This window comes from Oncorhynchus tshawytscha, linkage group LG30, assembly GCF_018296145.1.
Source record: "Oncorhynchus tshawytscha isolate Ot180627B linkage group LG30, Otsh_v2.0, whole genome shotgun sequence".
NCBI lineage: Eukaryota > Metazoa > Chordata > Actinopteri > Salmoniformes > Salmonidae > Oncorhynchus > Oncorhynchus tshawytscha.
Genome location: NC_056458.1, coordinates 26,463,158 through 26,475,758, shown reverse-complemented (window position 1 = coordinate 26,475,758; position 12,601 = coordinate 26,463,158). Strand labels below are relative to the sequence as shown.

The following is a 12,601-nucleotide window of genomic DNA, read 5'->3' as shown; positions in this document are numbered from 1 at the left end:
GCGCTCCAGCAGGTGTATCTCACTGATCATCCCTAAAGCCAACACCTCATTTGGCCGCCTTTCGTTCCAGTTCTCTGCTGCCTGTGACTGGAACGAGTTGCAAAAATCGCTTAAGTTGAAGACTTTTATCTCCCTCACCAACTTCAAACATCTGCTATCTGAGCAGCTAACCAATCGCTGCAGCTGTACATAGTTCATCGGTAAATAGCCCACCCAATTTACCTACCTCATCCCCATACTGTTTATATTTATTTACTTTTCTGCTCTTTTGCACACCAGTATCTCTACCTGCACATGACCATCTGATCATTTATCACTCCAGTGTTAATCTGCTAAATTGTAATTATTTGCCTACCTCCTCATGCCTTTTGCACACAATGTATATAGACTTTTTTTTTTTTAAATAAAAAAACATTTCTACTGTGTTATTGACTTGTTTATTGTTTACTCCATGTGTAACTGTGTTGCTGTCTGTTCACACTGCTATGCTTTATCTTGGCCAGGTCGCAGTTGTAAATGAGAACTTGTTCAACTAGCCTACCTGGTTAAATAAAGGTGAAATAAAATAAAAAAATATCTTGTTACATTTATAATTGATGGCTTACTGGCCAATTAGATGAGAGCTCTATGCTTATATTGTTTGCAAGCTGGTTTGAGTGTCAGACTGAATTGACCATCTTCCCACGCCAACTGTACAAAAGGCTGTGAAGTATTTGTAGTTAATCATATCAGTAATCTTAGTTCATCATATCAGAGCCATAGCTCCGCCCACCGCTGAAGTGGAGCTGAGCATGCTGGCCGATCTCCAGCTCGAGAAAAGTCAAGTGAGAAATAGTTCCATCCACCCTTGCTTTCCCATCTGTTAGCTTTCATTGTTAGCCATGGCCAGTGTGAGTCCTTGTTGATACCCCCCACACACACACATACTTTGGTTGAAGCAAGTTGCCAGACCACTAAGTGCCTTAGTTTGACTAGTGCAATGTATCACTTGCGCTATTAACACAACAAAGTCCACCTTCTTCACTATTAGCATGTCGGGATCCTTCTCCTGCATGGCATTCACTGCAGACTGTGGGACATCCACTACCAAGTCCTCTACACACTCCTTCAGCTATTTTCACTGCCTCCACATAGGAGACCTGCTGGATGGCCCTGATCCTAGCTACTGCAAACTCCTTCATCCGTACAGGGCACTACGGGAACGTGATTCCCATCACAACATGCTTCATCCGACTCAACTACTACATATTTATTCTTTCAACAAACACTTGCCACATGTCCAAACTTTTTTACAAATGTAACACTGCAGCGGCTTCTGTACATACGGTCTCACCGCATATCTCACATACCCAGGTTTTTACAATAGTTGGGAGAACCACTTCATCAAATGACAACCGATAGGCTTTGCTCCTTCTTTGTGTCCTTCATTCAATTCAAGGAAAGTGCGTCTACCACTCCTGAAATGTTATCCCTAAACCACACAGCCTCTATGTCCAACAAGACACAGGAGATGACACCTTTAATCGGTGCCCTACTCTGAAAAGCATAGCTTTCCGCATCATATGTCGACATGTTGAGCCCACAGAGCGTTCTTCTTTCGACACACACGAAATCAACATACCGCTACTGTCCTGGTCACTCTGACCAATCCCACTTTACCCAACTCGTCCTTCACCATCTTCGAGACCGCAAACTGGTCACCCAAAAAACAATCCTTGCTCATGAATAGACTCTCCAACCATAAACTGCTGTTAATTTCTAACTTTTGCCATTTTTAATCCACTCTTCTTCACCATCGTCTACTCATTCTCACCAACTATACTGGGCCAATAGAATCACACACTACTTCCACCATTGCTCCTCTAGTCATCCCCCGGACTCCCTCGCTCTTTGCTGTGAAAGATGCGAGTTTGTCATCTCGAAATAGCCCCCGTATTTTTTGTCTGTTTGCTTCACCAATTTTCTCAATTTCGTCCGCATATCTGGAACCCCTCTAGCCATACCCTGATATATACAGTGGCGAACCAACCGAACACTTTTTCGCGGCAACGAGTTCCTATGACCCGGACCTTGCAAAATAAAATTTGATTGGCAGTATTTTCTGTGTCTTTCTGAGACTGGAATTTATTCGTTTGAATAATAGTCGTCATGGTAACGTTCGTATTCAGCCTCCATTTTGTTAGCCACTTTCCATTTCCCAAAAAAATGTTTTACCTTCCCGACAGAATAGTAAACTCACTAATCATAGCAATGACAGAAATGGATTCAAATCATCAAAAGGGTTGGTTATAACGTAGCGGCTATGCCACAACGGCGTTAAATGAGTACGTTGGTGGGCAGTAGTTTATAGTCTGCCCGGCCGGTTCGATGCAAAGGTTTGGGAACACGCGCCATTTTGTGAAATATACACAAAAAAGCCTTAAAGAGAACAGGGTTTTCAGGTTTGTAGTCGTCATTTTTAATCATGATTTGGAAGTAAATGCTGCTCTCGTTCCAATTAAGGTCTCGAACAGCTAACAGTATACATGCCTAGCTGCATCGAAATGTTGGTTTCCCTATGGTCAGATCGAATACGTTTCCGCCGTTGACCGCGTTGGCGAGTTGACTGAGAGGCGCTGTTGATTTGGAAAAATAATTGACATCTATTCAAAGAAGTGAGGGTTGTACGTTGGGAAATCTGTGCATGGAGAAGACTCCATGGAGAAGACTGTATCGCCGTAAGGCATTGGGGATTGTAAATGAGGATATGTTTCTGGAATAGGAAGACTGACAGGCAGCGACCAAGGTAAGTTTGCGCTGTAACTTTGACTAGCCAGTCACATTGCTATCATTGGAAACAGACACAGCAAGCTAGCCAGCTAACGTTACAGCTAGCTCTAGCGCCAAATAAGATATCTAGCTAACGTTAACTGGTAAACGGTCTAACCAACGTTATAGAATGTTCACTCTTGGTTGGAAAACGTGCACCCCCATATAAATGTAACAATTAACATTAGGCTTATGTATCGTTGCTAGCTCGCTAACTGTTTAAGCCATGCTAGTGTAGTTGGCTAGCTATGTCACTTTCCATTGCCACAGTTAACAAGTTAGATAACGTTAGAAACCTAGCCTTAATCCAGTCCAGTAACGTTAGGTCAGCTAGCTAACGTGTTAACTACTTCAATTCAGCTGGCTAACTTGGATAGTTAGCTAAATGTGAACTTAGCGTAGAAGCTACACATGTCATTCCGTGGAAGGAAGTATTGCTAGCCTACGTTTAATTAGTTAACTGAGCCAACTTTAGCTTGTTAAAAAGCAAAGGACGTTGATTTTTTAACAAGGTAAAGTTAGATCATGTTAAGTTAGCTATCTACGTGTGTGCCACACTTCTAGCACTCCTGCTAACGTTACTAGCTACCTAACGTTACTGCTTGTTAGCACATAATTCAACGTAGCTAAGCTAGCTAACATTAACCGGTCTTGTAGTTAAGTAATACAATTGACAAGGTAACGTAAACTCGCTACAAATACACCTCAGGCACATGGGTTCAATAGTCCATCTCAATCATACGTTGCCTTCCAGCTAGCCTGGTTTGTAAGTAAACATACTAGCCAGCTGGTTAACTTGACAAGTTGTCAGTTGCCACAGAGATGCGGGCATGGATTGATGGCAAGCTAGTCATAAGGATGGAGTTTAGCCACTTCAACGCATTCTGTTTTGATACTGCGTTATCAACTAGATAACGTATTTAACTTGGCCTGTAACGTTAGTTAATGCTAACTAGAAAGATAGCGAATGTTCATCCGGTCCCTCGATTGCTCAAGTTTGCGTCCTTGGCCTCCCAACGGCTTGAAGCTTTCTAGCTAGTATAGATGGGAACAGCATAGGTTCACTTTGCATTTTTATTTTTTATTAACAGCCACAAGGTCATTACTGGGTACGTTCATAAATACAGTTGAATGCTAATGTGACTAAGTGTGTCCAGTTTTTTTTTTTTTCACCTTTATTTAATTAACCAGGTAGGCAAGTTGAGAACAAGTTCTCATTTACAATTGCGACCTGGCCAAGATAAAGTAAAGCAGTTCGAAACATACAACAACACAGGTTTATGCATGGTGTAAAACAAACAGTCAGTAGAAAATAAGTCTATATACAATGTGAGCAAATGAGGTGAGATAAGGGAGGTAAAGGCAAAAAAAGGACATGGTGGCGAAGTAAATACGTTATAGCAAGTAAAACACTGGAATGGTAGATTTGCAGTGGAAGAATGTGCAAAGTAGAGAGACCTAATGGGGTGCAAAGGAGCAAAATAAATAAATACATTAGGGGAAGAGGTAGTTGTTTGGGCTAAATTATAGATGGGCTATGTACAGGTGCAGTAATCGGTGAGCTGCTCTGACAGCTGGTGCTTAAAGCTAGTGAGGGACATAAGTGTTTCCAGTTCCAGAGATTTTTGTAGTTCGTTTTAGTCATTGGCAGCAGAGAACTGGAAGGAGAGGCGGCCAAAGGAGGAATTGGCTTTGGGGGTGGCCAGAGAGATATACCTGCTGGAGCGCGTGCTGCAGGTGGGTGCTGCTATGGTGACCAGCGAACTGTGATAAGGGGGGACTTTACCTAGCAGGGTCTTGTAGATGACCTGGAGCCAGTGGGTTTGGCGATGAGTATGAAGGGAGGGCCAGCCAATGAGAGCGTACAGGTCGCAGTGGTGGGTAGTATATGGGGCTTTGGTGACAAAATGGATGGCACTGTGATAGACTGCATCCAATTTATTAAGTAGGGTATTGGAGGCTATTTTCTAAATGACTACGCAAAAGTCGAGGATCGGTAGGATGGTCAGTTTTGCGAAGGTATGTTTGGCAGCATGAGTGAAGGATGCTTTGTTGCAAAATAGGAAGCCAATTCTAGATTTAACTTTTGGAGATGTTTTGATGTGAGTCTGGAAGGAGAGTTTACAGTCTAACCAGACACCTAGGTATTTGAAGTTATCCACATATTCTAAGTCAGAACCGTCCAGAGTAGTGATGCTGGACGGGCGGACAGGTGCAGGCAGCAATCGGTTGAAAAGCATGCATTTAGTTTTACTTGCATATAAGAGCAGTTGTAGGCCACAGAAGGAGAGTTGTATGGCATTGAAGCTCGTCTGGAGGGTTCTTAACACAGTGTCCAAAGAGGGGCCAGAAGTATACAGAATGGTGTTGTCTGCGTAGAGGTGGATCAGAGACGAGAGTTGGCCCAAGAATTGAACCCTGTGGCACCCCCATAGAGACTGCCACAACAGGCCCTCCGATTTGACACACTGAACTCTATCAGAGAAGTAGTTGGTAAACCAGGCGAGGCAATCATTTGAGAAACCAAGGCTATTGCGTCTGCCAATGAGGATGTGGTGATTGACAGAGTTGAAAGCCTTGGCCAGGTCAATGAATACGGCTGCACAGTATTGTTTCTTATCGATGGCGGTGATATCGTTTAGGACCTTGAGCGTGGCTGTGGTGCACCCATGACCAGCTCTGAAACCAGATTGCATAGCGGAGAAGGTGCGGTGGGATTCGAAATGGTCGGTGATCTGTTTGTTGACTTGGCTTTCGAAGACCTTAGAAAGGCAGGGTAGGAGAGATATAGGTCTGTAGCAGTTTGGGTCAAGAGTGTCTTTGAAGAGGGGGATGACCTTAGCTGCTTTTCAATCTTTAGGAATCTCAGACGACATGAGAGGTTGAACAGGCTAGTAATAGGGGTTGCAACAATTTCGGCAGATCATTTTAGAAAGAAGGGGTCCGGACTGTCTAGCCCAGCAATTTGTAGGGGTCCAGATTTTGCAGCTCTTTCAGAACATCAGCTGACTGGATTTGGGAGAAGGAGAAATGGGGAAGGCTTGGGCGAGTTACTGTGGGGGGTGCAGTGCTGTTGACCGGGGTAGGGGTTGCCAGGTGGAAAGCATGGCCAGCCGTAGAAAAATGCTTATTGAAATGTTCAATTATAGTAGATTTATCAGTGGTGACAAGAGTTTCCTATCCTCGGTGCAGTGGGCAGCTGGGAGGAGGTGCTCTTATTCTCCATGGACTTTAGTGTCCCAGAACTTTTTTGAGTTTGTGTTGCAGGAAGCAAATTTCCCTTTGAAAAAGCTAGCCTTTGCTTTTCTAACTGCCTGTGTATATTGGTTTCTAGCTTCCCTGAAAAGTTGCATATCACAAAAAATATCCTGCGCAGAATGCCACAGGATGTTTTTGTGTTGTTTACGGGCAGTCAGGTCTGGAGAGAACCAAGGGCTATATCTGTTCCTGATTCAACATTTCTTGAATGGGGCATGCTCATTTAAGATGGTGAGGAAGGCATAAAAATAAAATAAAAACAGTTATTCTCTACTGACAGGATGAGGTCAATATCCTTCCAGGATACCCGGGCCAAATCAAATCAAATCAAATTTTATTTGTCACATACACATGGTTAGCAGATGTTAATGCGAGTGTATCGAAATGCTTGTGCTTCTAGTTCCGACAATGCAGTAATAACGAGCAAGTAATCTAACTAACAATTCCAAAAAAAACTACTGTCATACACAGTGTAAGGGGATAAAGAATATGTACATAAGGATATATGAATGAGTGATGGTACAGAGCAGCATAGGCAAGATACAGTAGATGATATCGAGTACAGTATATACATATGAGATAAGTATGTAAACCAAGTGGCATAGTTAAAGTGGCTAGTGATACATGTATTACATAAGGATGCAGTCGATGATATAGAGTACAGTATCAACGTATGCATATGAGATGAACAATGTAGGGTAAGTAACATTATATAAGGTAGCATTGTTTAAAGTGGCTAGTGATATATTTACATCATTTCCCATCGATTCCCATGATTAAAGTGGCTGGAGTAGAGTCAGTGTCATTGACAGTGTGTTGGCAGTAGCCACTCAATGTTAGTGGTGGCTGTTTAACAGTCTGATGGCCTTGAGATAGAAGCTGTTTTTCAGTCTCTCGGTCCCAGCTTTGATGCACCTGTACTGACCTCGCCTTCTGGATGGCAGCGGGGTGAACAGGCAGTGGCTCGGGTGGTTGATGTCCTTGATGATCTTTATGGCCTTCCTGTAGCATCGGGTGGTGTAGGTGTCCTGGAGGGCAGGTAGTTTGCCCCCGGTGATGCGTTGTGCAGACCTCACTACCCTCTGGAGAGCCTTACGGTTGAGGGCGGTGCAGTTGCCATACCAGGCGGTGATACAGCCCGCCAGGATGCTCTCGATTGTGCATCTGTAGAAGTTTGTGAGTGCTTTTGGTGACAAGCCGAATTTCTTCAGCCTCCTGAGGTTGAAGAGGCGCTGCTGCGCCTTCCTCACGATGCTGTCTGTGTGAGTGGACCAATTCAGTTTGTCTGTGATGTGTATGCCGAGGAACTTAAAACTTGCTACCCTCTCCACTACTGTTCCATCGATGTGGATGGGGGGTGTTCCCTCTGCTGTTTCCTGAAGTCCACAATCATCTCCTTAGTTTTGTTGACGTTGAGTGTGAGGTTATTTTCCTGACACCACACTCCGAGGGCCCTCACCTCCTCCCTGTAGGCCGTCTCGTCGTTGTTGGTAATCAAGCCTACCACTGTTGTGTCGTCCGCAAACTTGATGATTGAGTTGGGAGGCGTGCATGGCCACGCAGTCGTGGGTGAACAGGGAGTACAGGAGAGGGCTCAGAACGCACCCTTGTGGGGCCCCAGTGTTGAGGATCAGCGGGGAGGAGATGTTGTTGCCTACCCTCACCACCTGGGGCGGCCCGTCAGGAAGTCCAGTACCCAGTTGCACAGGGCGGGGTCGAGACCCAGGGTCTCGAGCTTGATGACGAGCTTGGAGGGTACTATGGTGTTGAATGCCGAGCTGTAGTCGATGAACAGCATTCTCACATAGGTATTCCTCTTGTCCAGATGGGTTAGGGCAGTGTGCAGTGTGGTTGAGATTGCATCGTCTGTGGACCTATTTGGGCGGTAAGCAAATTGGAGTGGGTCAAGGGTGTCAGGTAGGGTGGAGGTGATATGGTCCTTGACTAGTCTCTCAAAGCACTTCATGATGACGGATGTGAGTGCTACGGGCGGTAGTCGTTTAGCTCAGTTACCTTAGCTTTCTTGGGAACAGGAACAATGGTGGCCCTCTTGAAGCATGTGGGAACAGCAGACTGGTATAGGGATTGATTGAATATGTCCGTAAACACACCGGCCAGCTGGTCTGCGCATGCTCTGAGGGCGCGGCTGGGGATGCCGTCTGGGCCTGCAGCCTTGCGAGGGTTAACACGTTTAAATGTCTTACTCACTTCGGCTGCAGTGAAGGAGAGACCGCATGTTTCCGTTGCAGGCCGTGTCAGTGGCACTGTATTGTCCTCAAAGCGGGCAAAAAAGTTATTTAGTCTGCCTGGGAGCAAGACATCCTGGTCCGTGACTGGGCTGGGTTTCTTCCTGTAGTCCGTGATTGACTGTAGACCCTGCCACATACCTCTTGTGTCTGAGCCGTTGAATTGAGATTCTACTTTGTCTCTGTACTGGCGCTTAGCTTGTTTGATAGCCTTGCGGAGGGAATAGCTGCACTGTTTGTATTCAGCCATGTTACCAGACACCTTGCCCTGATTAAAAGCAGTGGTTCGTGCCTTCAGTTTCACACGAATGCTGCCATCAATCCACGGTTTCTGGTTAGGGAATGTTTTAATCGTTGCTATGGGAACGACATCTTCAACGCACGTTCTAATGAACTCGCACACCGTATCAGCGTATTCGTCAATGTTGTTGTCTGACGCAATACGAAACATCTCCCAGTCCACGTGATGGAAGCAGTCTTGGAGTGTGGAGTCAGCTTGGTCAGACCAGCGTTGGACAGACCTCAGCGTGGGAGCTTCTTGTTTTAGTTTCTGTCTGTAGGCAGGGATCAACAAAATGGAGTCGTGGTCAGCTTTTCCGAAAGGGGGGCGGGGCAGGGCCTTATATGCGTCGCGGAAGTTAGAGTAACAATGATCCAGGGTCTTTCCACCCCTGGTTGCGCAATCGATATGCTGATAAAATTTAGGGAGTCTTGTTTTCAGATTAGCCTTGTTAAAATCCCCAGCTACAATGAATGCAGCCTCCGGATAAATCGTTTCCAGTTTGCAGAGAGTTAAATAAAGTTCGTTCAGAGCCATCGATGTGTCTGCTTGGGGGGATATATACGGCTGTGATTATAATCGAAGAGAATTCTCTTGGTAGATAATGCGGTCTACATTTGATTGTGAGGAATTCTAAATCAGGTGAACAGAAGGATTTGAGTTCCTGTATGTTTCTTTCATCACACCATGTCACGTTGGCCATAAGACATACGCCCCCGCCCGTCTTCTTACCAGAAAGATGTTTGTTTCTGTCGGCGCGATGCGTGGAGAAACCCGCTGGCTGCACCGCTTCGGATTGCGTCTCTCCAGTTAGCCATGTTTCCGTGAAGCAGAGAACGTTAAAGTCTCTGATGTCCCTCTGGAATGCTACCCTTGCTCGGATTTCATCAACCTTGTTGTCAAGAGACTGGACATTGGCAAGAAGAATGCTAGGGAGTGGTGCACGATGTGCCCGTCTCCGGAGTCTGACCAGAAGACCGCTTCGTTTCCCTCTTTTTCTGAGTCGTTTTTTTTTTGGGTCGCTGCATGTGATCCACTCGGTTACACTGGTTGTAAGGCAGAACACAGGATCCGCGTCGCGAAAAACATATTCTTGGTCGTACTGATGGTGAGTTGACGCTGATCTTATATTCAGTAGTTCTTGTCGGCTGTATGTAAAGAAACCTAAGATGACCTGGGGTACTAGTGTAAGAAATAACACGTAAAAAAACAAAAAACTGCATAGTTTCCTAGGAACGCGAAGCGAGGCGGCCATCTCTGTCGGCGCCGGAAGTACATGAGTACATTCAGGGAGCCAGGTCTACTAGAAAGGCCTGCTCGCTGAAGTGTTTCAGGGAGCGTTTGACAGTGATGAGTGGAGGTCGTTTGACCGCTGACCCATTACGGATGCAGGCAATGAGGCAGTGATCGCTGAGATCTTGGTTGAAAACAGCAGAGGTGTATTTAGAGGGCAAATTAGTTAGGATGATATCTATGACGGTGCCCGTGTTTACGGCTTTGGGGTGGTACCTGGTAGGTTCATTGATAATTTGTGGGAGATTGAGGGCATCAAGCTTAGATTGTAGGATGGCTGGGGTGTTAAGCATGTCCCAGTTTTGGTCACCTAACAGAATGATCTCTGAAGATAGATGTGAGGCAATCAGTTCATATATGGTGTCCAGAGCACAGCTCGGGGCAAAGGGTGGTCTATAGCAGGCGGCAGCGATGAGCGATGTCTTTAGAGAGGTGGATTTTTAAAAGTAGAAGTTCATATTGTTTGGGTACAGACCGGGATAGTAGGACAGAACTCTGTAGGCTATCTCTGCTGTTGATTGCAACACCGCCCCTTTTTGCTTTTCTGTCTTGTTTGAAAATGCCACCAGAGGAGGAGTAGGATAAGGGTATGGTTAAAAGCTACGATAATTGGTCGTCTAGGACGTCCAGAACAGAGAGTAAAAGGGGCAGGTTTCTGGGGGTGATAAAATAGCTTCAAGGTATAATGTACAGACAAAGGTATGGTAGGATGTGAATACAGTGGAGGTAAACCTAGGCATTGAGTGATGATGAGTGCGATATTGTTTCTATAAACATCATTGAAACCAGGTGATGTTATCCAACCTTCCAGTTCCACCACCCACACATGCGATAAGGTATAATGAGCAGGGCTAGAGGCTCTACAGTGAAATAAGCCAATAAACACTAACCAGAACAGCAATGGACAAGGCATATTGACATTAAGGAGAGGCATGCTTAGCCAAGTGATCATAAGGGTCCAGTGAGTAGTGAGGTTGGTTGGGGTCACGGCAATTCAGACAGCTAGCCGGGCCATCGGTAGCAAGCTGGCAGAAGATGGATGTCTGTTTTTAACCACCTCGTGCGTTTCCGTTGGTAGATTGGTGTGGTTCCGTGTGGTAGAGGGGACCAATCCAATTGGCAAAATAGTTCTAGTCGCCCAAGAGAATTTTCCGATAGCAGCCGATAAGACCGCTAACGATTAGCTGGCCGCAGATGGGCGTTCAGGTTACGTCGCGACGGAGGGGCCAGTTGGATAACTCCTTCGAGCAGATAACGTCGGTAGTCCATTCTTGAAAGCCCGGTGGGGCTCCGCATCAGCAGTAAAATGGGTCCGGATAGGTGATTGTAGCCCAGGAGTGACTGATGGAACTCTTCTGCTGGCTAGCTCCGGAATAATTGATGTTTGCTCCGGGACCGACGTTAGCCAATAGTCACCCGGATAGCAGCTAGCTAGCTGCAAGATCCAGGTGTAAATGTCCAGAGCTTGCGGTAGATATCCGGGGATATGGAGAAAAAAATAGGTCCGGTATGCTCTGGTCTGAGTCGCGTTGTACAAAACTGCCGATAGCTTTTCGAGCTAAAGGATGGCTGATGACCGCCAACTGTGGTTAGCTGACCCCTAACGTTAGCCAGTGAACTTGCTAACTTCTGGCTAGCTTCTGTTGTGGATTTCAGATTTGAGGTGAATAATATATATTTTTGTGAGGTGGGTTGCAGGAGAGTGTTTTGAAGTTGAGATTTTAGAAGAAAAAAATATATAAAAAATGGAGTTGGCTAGCAAAGTTTGATAGTTAGCTAACACGTTGACCCAAGTCAAGTGTAATAATGGCCATTGTTGGTAGGCACTGACTTGGCTATTACTAATTGAAATTGACTGAGGAATTTCGTAGCTGACACGAATAGTTGAATGGAAGTTCCACATCACAAAATGAACATTACACAATTGATGTCAAAAATATACACTGACTGAAGCAGCAAGTTCAGCAGGGAAAACTAAACAAACCTTGCGTCACTAATTTGAGGAGAACTCAGAAGAGGTAGCCCACCTCTGCGCTCATGCAAGTAGGCATACCCATGACTTTGTACATTTAAATTTGTACAAAGCCTGTACTAGTATGTTTTTGATGAGTCAAATAAGTTTTATTTTGTTTTTGTAGAGCGCTTAATGGCTTTTATTTTTAAGTCAGAAATTGAACGATTTTAGGAGAATATAACTCCAGTAAATTCCTCCTCTTCAAAGGTCTTAGAGAAGGCCCATATTTTACAGGCCAGACCATGATGAACAGTCAACTGATAGCAGCATCATTGCTATGTAGTAGCACCTGTTCACCATGACGTTTTCCATTCCTAGTCATTCCTTTAATTCCTTGGTAACTTAGGTCTAATATAACAGCTACAAAAGTATTGCACAGCAAGAGCAAAGCACCTCTTTGAATACACCTCATGGTATGGATGGTCTCAGGTTGGCCTTTGTTTGAAGTTTAACTGGTGGGTCAATCAGTAATCTTGTGACGCTATAGGCTAATTTTATTTAAATGAGCTTCTGGTTCATTCATGGCATGGTTCGTTTCTTGGAAACAGAATGACCTCAGGGACACATTCTCTAACTATCTAGGCTACTTATAGAACCATTCTATGCTGAGTGTACTTCACAGTAAACATTTACATTCTCCCTGCCTTTGACTTCATTCACAGACACACACACTCCTCAAGTGATTTATATGGTTATCTGTGT

General features: G+C 45.0%; 1 protein-coding gene across 3 annotated transcripts in view; it reads left to right on the top strand.

Annotated features, from left to right (window-relative positions):
* The first annotated feature begins 2,171 nt into the window (after positions 1-2,171).
* Positions 2,172-12,601, top strand: part of dyrk1aa (dual-specificity tyrosine-(Y)-phosphorylation regulated kinase 1A, a) — a 38,773-nt gene continuing 28,343 nt past the window's right edge. The window contains exon 1 of one of the 3 annotated variants that reach the window (XM_024393860.2): positions 2,172-2,441. The gene's annotated coding sequence lies outside the window, so the exon portion shown is untranslated. Of the gene's footprint in view, positions 2,786-12,601 lie in introns of all 3 variants that reach the window. The other 2 variants (XM_042309171.1, XM_024393859.2) reach the window with 2 other exon arrangements.